Source organism: Arachis stenosperma, chromosome 2 (genome assembly GCF_014773155.1).
Source record: "Arachis stenosperma cultivar V10309 chromosome 2, arast.V10309.gnm1.PFL2, whole genome shotgun sequence".
NCBI classification, from domain to species: Eukaryota; Viridiplantae; Streptophyta; class Magnoliopsida; order Fabales; family Fabaceae; genus Arachis; species Arachis stenosperma.
In genome coordinates, this window is record NC_080378.1 from 18735661 (window position 1) to 18742011 (window position 6351).

Sequence of the window (6351 nt, forward strand, 5' to 3'; positions counted from 1 at the left end):
GTTTTTGGAGTTCATGACCAGGGATTATGAGAGTTGTGAAAAGTATTGTTCACAATTTCGCGCACCAAGTTTTTGGCGCCGTTGCCGGGGATTGTTCAAGTTTTGAGCAAGCTTTTGGTAACAATGCCTGGGATTGTTCTAGTTTGGACAACTGACGGTTCATCTTGTTGCTTAGATTAGTTATTTATTTTTTTTCGAAATTCTTGAAGATGAATTCTAGAGTTTCATGATGATTTGTTGAAATCTGGCTGGCTGAGAAGCCATGTCTAATCTGATTGGACCGAGGTTTCAACTTATCACCACAAGAGCTTGTTGATTTTCATCAATTTTGCTTTTGGAGCAGTGATCTGCTAAGGCTTGGCTGACCTTTGGTCATGTCTAGTGTTTTGGACCGAAGCTTTCTTTGAAAGCTTGGCTGGCTGTAAAGCCATGTCTAATTCCTGGACCGGAGTCTTAGACTAGCATTGCACTGATTCCTGGAATTCTCATTAAGAATTTTGATACCTTTTCCCACTTAATTTTCGAAAAACACAAAAAAATTATAAAACCATAAAATCCAAAAATATTTCTTGTTTGAGTCTAGAGTCTCATCTTAAGTTTGGTGTCAAATGCATGTTTTTGTTATATTTTTCGAATCCATGCATATATTTCTTTGTTTTGATCTTTGAATTCTTTTGGCTTGAGTGTTTATGTGTCTCATATAGTGTCAGTAGTACACAAACTGCTAAGTTTGGTGTCCAGCATGCATTGTTATTTGATTCTTGTTGCATTTTGATTATTAAAAATCCAAAAATATTTTTAATTTGTGTCTTTTCAAGTCAATGATACAAAGAATTGAAGATTCAGAACATACTGCAGAGGAATTATACAGAAAAAGCTGAGCATTCAAAAATGCCCAGTGAAGAAGGCAGACTGGCGTTTAAACGCCAGCCAGGGTACCTGGTTGGGCGTTTAACGCCCAAAAAGGTAGCATTTTGGGCGTTAAACGCCAGAATGTATACCATTCTGGGCGTTTAACGCCAGGATGGTGCTAGGGGGAAGATTTTGTTTTCAAATCAGTTTTTTTTCAAGTTTTCAAAGTTTTTCAAAATCAAATCTTTTTCAAATCATATCTTTTCAATCAAATGTTTTCAAAATTAATTTCTTTCCTTTTTCAAAGATACTTACTAACAATTAATGATTTGATTGAACATTTTTTGCCTTTTCTGTTGAGGAAGGTTTTATGTTTGAATCATATCTTTTCTTGTTAGGCAAGTCATCAAATTTTTTTCATATCTTTTCAAATTGTTTTCAAATCATATCTTTTAAAATTGTTTTCAAATCATATCTTCTCAATCACATCTTTTTAAAACCATAACTTTTTAATCAAATCTTTTTAATCACATCTTTTTCAAAATAAGTTTTCAATCAAATCTTTTTGATTTCTAAGTTTCAAAATCTTTTTCAAAAATCACTTGATCTCTTTTCCACTTTGAATTTTCGAAAATTATCAATCAAATTTTCAAAATGTTTTCAAAACCTTTTAATTGAATTTTCGAAAATTCTCTTCCCTCCTTCCCACATCCTTCTATTTATGGAGTACCACTCCTTCTAAATGCACAATTCGAACCTTATCTAATTAAAGTTCGAATTCTTCTTCTCCTTCTTCTTTCTATTTCTCTTTTCCTCTGACACTTCAAGGAATCTCTATACTGTGACATAGAGGATTCCACATTTTCTTTTTCTCTCCTCTTTCATATGAGCAGGAGCAGAGACAAAGGCATTCTTGTTGAAGCTGACCCTGAACCTGAGAGGACCTTGAAGCGAAAGCTAAGAGAAGCTAAAGCACAACTCTCTGTTGAGGACCTGACCGAATTCTTCAAGGAAGAAGAACCCATGGCAGCCGAAAACAACAATAATGCCAACAATGCAAGGAAGGTGCTGGGTGAATTCACTGCACCTACTCCTGATTTCTATGGGAGAAGCATCTCTATCCCTGCCATTGGAGCAAACAACTTTGAGCTTAAGCCTCAATTAGTTTCTCTAATGCAACAGAATTGCAAGTTCCATGGACTTCCAATGGAAGATCCTCATCAGTTCTTAGCTGAATTCTTGCAAATCTGTGACACAGTCAAGACTAATGGGGTTAACCCTGAGGTCTACAGACTGATGCTATTCCCTTTTGCTGTAAGAGACAGAGCTAGAATATGGTTGGATTCTCAACCTAAAGAAAGCCTGGACTCTTGGGAAAAGCTAGTCAATGCCTTCTTGGCAAAGTTCTTTCCACCACAAAGATGGAGTAAGCTTAGAGTGGAAGTCCAAACCTTCAGACAGAAGGATGGAGAATCCCTCTATGAAGCTTGGGAAAGATACAAACAATTAATCAGAAAATGTCCCTCAGACATGCTTTCTGAATGGAGCATCATAGGTATTTTCTATGATGGTCTCTCTGAACTATCCAAGATGTCTTTGGATAGCTCTGCTGGAGGATCTCTTCATCTGAAGAAGACGCCTGCAGAAGCTCAAGAATTGATTGAAATGGTTGCAAATAACCAATTCATGTACACTTCTGAAAGGAATCCTGTGAACAATGGGACTAGTCAGAAGAAAGGAGTTCTTGAGATTGACACTCTGAATGCCATATTGGCTCAGAAAAAGATATTGACTCAACAAGTCAATTTGATTTCTCAAAGTCTGTCTGGAATGCAAAATGCACCAAACAGTACTAAGGATGCTTCATCTGAGGAAGAAGCCTATGATCCTGAGAACCCTTCCATGGAAGAGGTGAATTACCTAGGAGAACCCTATGGAAACACCTATAATTCTTCATGGAGAAATCACCCAAATTTCTCATGGAAGAATCAAGAGAGACCTCAATAAGGTTTCAATAACAATAATGGTGGAAGAAATAGGTTTAGCAATGGCAAGCCTTTTCCATCATCTTCTCAGCAACAGACAGAGATTTCTAAGCAAAGTACTTCTGACTTAGCAACAATGGTCTCTGATCTAATCAAAACCACTCAAAGTTTCATGAATGAAACAAGGTCCTCCATCAGAAATTTGGAAGGACAAGTGGGACAGCTGAGCAAGAAAATTACTGAACTCCCTCCTAGCACTTTCCCAAGTAATACAGAAGAAAATCCAAAAGGAGAGTGCAAAGCCATAAACATGGCCGAATATGGAGAGGAAAGAGAGGAGGTGGACGCCACTGAAGAAGACCTCAATGGGCGTGCACCAACCTCCTCTGAGTTCCCCAATGAGGAACCATGGGAATCTGAGGCTCAAATTGAGACCATAGAGATTCCATTGGACTTACTTCTGCCTTTCATGAGCTCTGATGAGTATTCTTCCTCTGAAGAGGATGAGTATGTCACTGAAGAGCAAGTTGCTAAATACCTTGGAGCAATCATGAAACTAAATGACAAGTTATTTGGAAATGAGACTTGGGAGGATGAACCTCCCTTGCTCACCAAAGAACTGGATGACTTGTCTAGGCAGAAACTGCCTCAAAAGAGGCAGAATCCTGGGAAGTTTTCTATACCTTGTACCATAGGCACCATGACCTTCAAAAAGGCCTTGTGTGACTTAGGGTCAAGTGTAAACCTCATGCCCCTCTCTGTAATGGAGAAATTAGGGATCTTTGAGGTGCAAGCTGCAAGAATCTCATTAGAAATGGCAGACAACTCAAGAAAACAAGCTCATGGACTTGTAGAGAATGTTTTGGTGAAGATTGAAGACCATTACATCCCTACTGATTTCATAGTCCTAGAGACTGGGAAGTGCATGGATGAATCCATCATCCTTGGCAGACCTTTCCTAGCCACAGCAAAGGCTGTGATTGATGTTGATAGAGGAGAGTTGATCATTCAAGTGAATGAAGAATCCTTGATGTTTAAGGCCCAAGGACATCCCTCTATCATCATGGAGAGGAAGCATGAAGAGCTTCTCTCAAAACAGAGCCAAGCAGAGCCCCCACAGTCAAACTCTAAGTTTGGTGTTGGGAGGCCACAACCAAACTCTAAGTTTGGTGTTGAACCCCCACATTCAAACTCTAAGTTTGGTGTTGGGAGGTTCCAACACGGTTCTGAGTATTTCTGAGGCTCCATGAGAGTCCTCTGTCAAGCTACTGACATTAAAGAAGCGCTTGTTGGGAGGTAACCCAATGTTTTATAGTTAACTATTTTCTTTTGTTATTTTATCTTTTTTGTAGGTTGATGATCATAAGAAGTCACAAAAACAATGAAAAAAGCAAAAACAGAATGAAAAATAGGAAGAAAAACAGCACACCCTGGAGGAGAAGAAGCTGGCGTTCAAACGCCAGTAATGCTAGCTGTTGGGCGTTTAACGCCCAGTCTGGCACCATTCTGGGCGTTTAACGCCAGAAAGGGGCACCAGACTGGCGTTAAACGCCAGTAAAGGGCAACAACCTGGCGTTAAACGCCAGGAATGGGCACCAGCCCGGCGTTTAACGCCAGAAATAGCTCAAAACGTGATTTTGAGCAACATTTGGTGCATGGATGACTTTTCCTTGACACCACAGGATCTGTGGACCCCACAGGACCCCACCATCACTCTCTCTCCTCTTCCCCCATTCACCAATCACCTCAATACCTCTTCCCCAAAAACCCTTCACCTATCAAATCCCATCTTTCTCTTCACCACTCACATCCATCCTTCATAAATCCCCACCAACCTCACCCTTCAAATTCAAACCACTTTCCCTTCCAAACCCACCCATAATGGCCGAACCATTACTCCCCCTCTCTCCTATATATACCCTCCTTCAACCCTTCATTTTCACACAACCTAACCACCCCTTCTTTCCCTTCTTGGCCGAACACACCCCCTTCTCCCTCTTCTTCATTTCTTCTTTCTTCTTTTGCTCGAGGACGAGCAAACATTTTAAGTTTGGTGTGGTAAAAGCGTTGCTTTTTCGTTTTTCCATAACCATTTATGGCATCCAAGGCCGGAGAAACCTCTAGAAAGAGGAAAGGGAAGGCAAAAGCTTCCACCTCCGAGTCATGGGAGATGGATAGATTCCTCTCAAGGGTGCATCAAGACCACTTCTATGAAGTTGTGGCCTTGAAGAAGGTGATCCCCGAGGTCCCCTTTTCACTCAAAAAGGGTGAATATCCGGAGATCCGCCATGAGATCCGAAGAAGAGGTTGGGAAGTACTCACCAACCCCATTCAACAAGTCGGAATCTTGATGGTTCAAGAGTTCTATGCCAATGCATGGATCACCAAGAACCATGACCAAAGTGTGAACCCGAATCCAAAGAATTATCTCACTATGGTTCGGGGGAAATACTTGGATTTTAGTCCGGAGAGTGTGAGGGTGGCGTTCAACTTGCCTATGATGCAAGGAGATGAGCATCCTTACACTAGAAGGGTCAACTTTGATCAAAGGTTGGACCAAGTCCTCACAACCATATGTGAAGAGGGCGCACAATGGAAGCAAGATTCAAGAGGAAAGCCGGTTCAATTGAGAAGGCATGACCTCAAGCCCGTGGCTAGAGGATGGTTAGAGTTCATACAACGCTCAATCATTCCCACTAGCAACCGGTCCGAAGTTACCATAGACCGGGCCATCATGATCCATAGCATCATGATTGGAGAAGAAATAGAGGTTCATGAGGTTATAGCCCAAGAACTCTACAAGGTGGCGGACAAGACCTCCACCTTGGCAAGGTTAGCCTTTCCTCATCTCATCTGTCACCTCTGTTATTCAGTTGGAGTTGACATAGAGGGAGATACCCCCATTGATGAGGACAAGCCCATCACCAAGAAAAGGATGGAGTACACAAGAGACCCCTCTCATCATGAGATCCCTGAGATTCCTCAAGGGATGCACTTTCCTCCACAAAACTATTGGGAGCAACTAAACACCTCCCTAGGAGAGTTGAGTTCCAACATGGGACAACTAAGGGTGGAGCATCAAGAACACTCCATTCTCCTCCATGAAATTAGAGAAGATCAAAGAATCATGAGAGAGGAGCAACAAAGACAAGGAAGAGACATTGAGGAGCTCAAGCACTCCATAGGACCTTCAAGAGGAAGGAAGAGCCGCCATCACTAAGGTGGACCCGTTCCTTGATTTCCTTGTTCTTTATTCTTCTGTTTTTCGAATTTTTGTGCTTTATGTTTGTGTCTTGTGATCATTAGTGTCTTAGTGTCTATGCCTTAAAGTTATGAATGTCCTATGAATCCATCACCTTTCTTGAATAAAAACGTGCTTAATTGAAAAGGAAAGAATTGCATGAATTCTGAATTTTATAATAGTTTAATTAATTTGATGTGGTGGCAACACTTTTGTTCTCTGAATGTATGCTTGAACAGTGCATATGTCTTTTGAATTTGTGGTTCATGAATG

General features: G+C 40.8%; 1 non-coding gene across 1 annotated transcript; it reads right to left on the minus strand.

Annotated features, from left to right (window-relative positions):
• Window positions 1–2280: 2280 nt before the first annotated feature.
• On the minus strand, window positions 2281–2388 carry LOC130963863 (small nucleolar RNA R71). The gene has a single exon (XR_009079980.1). It is a non-coding gene; the product is annotated as a small nucleolar RNA R71 (small nucleolar RNA).
• Between the last annotated feature and the right edge of the window lie 3963 nt (window positions 2389–6351).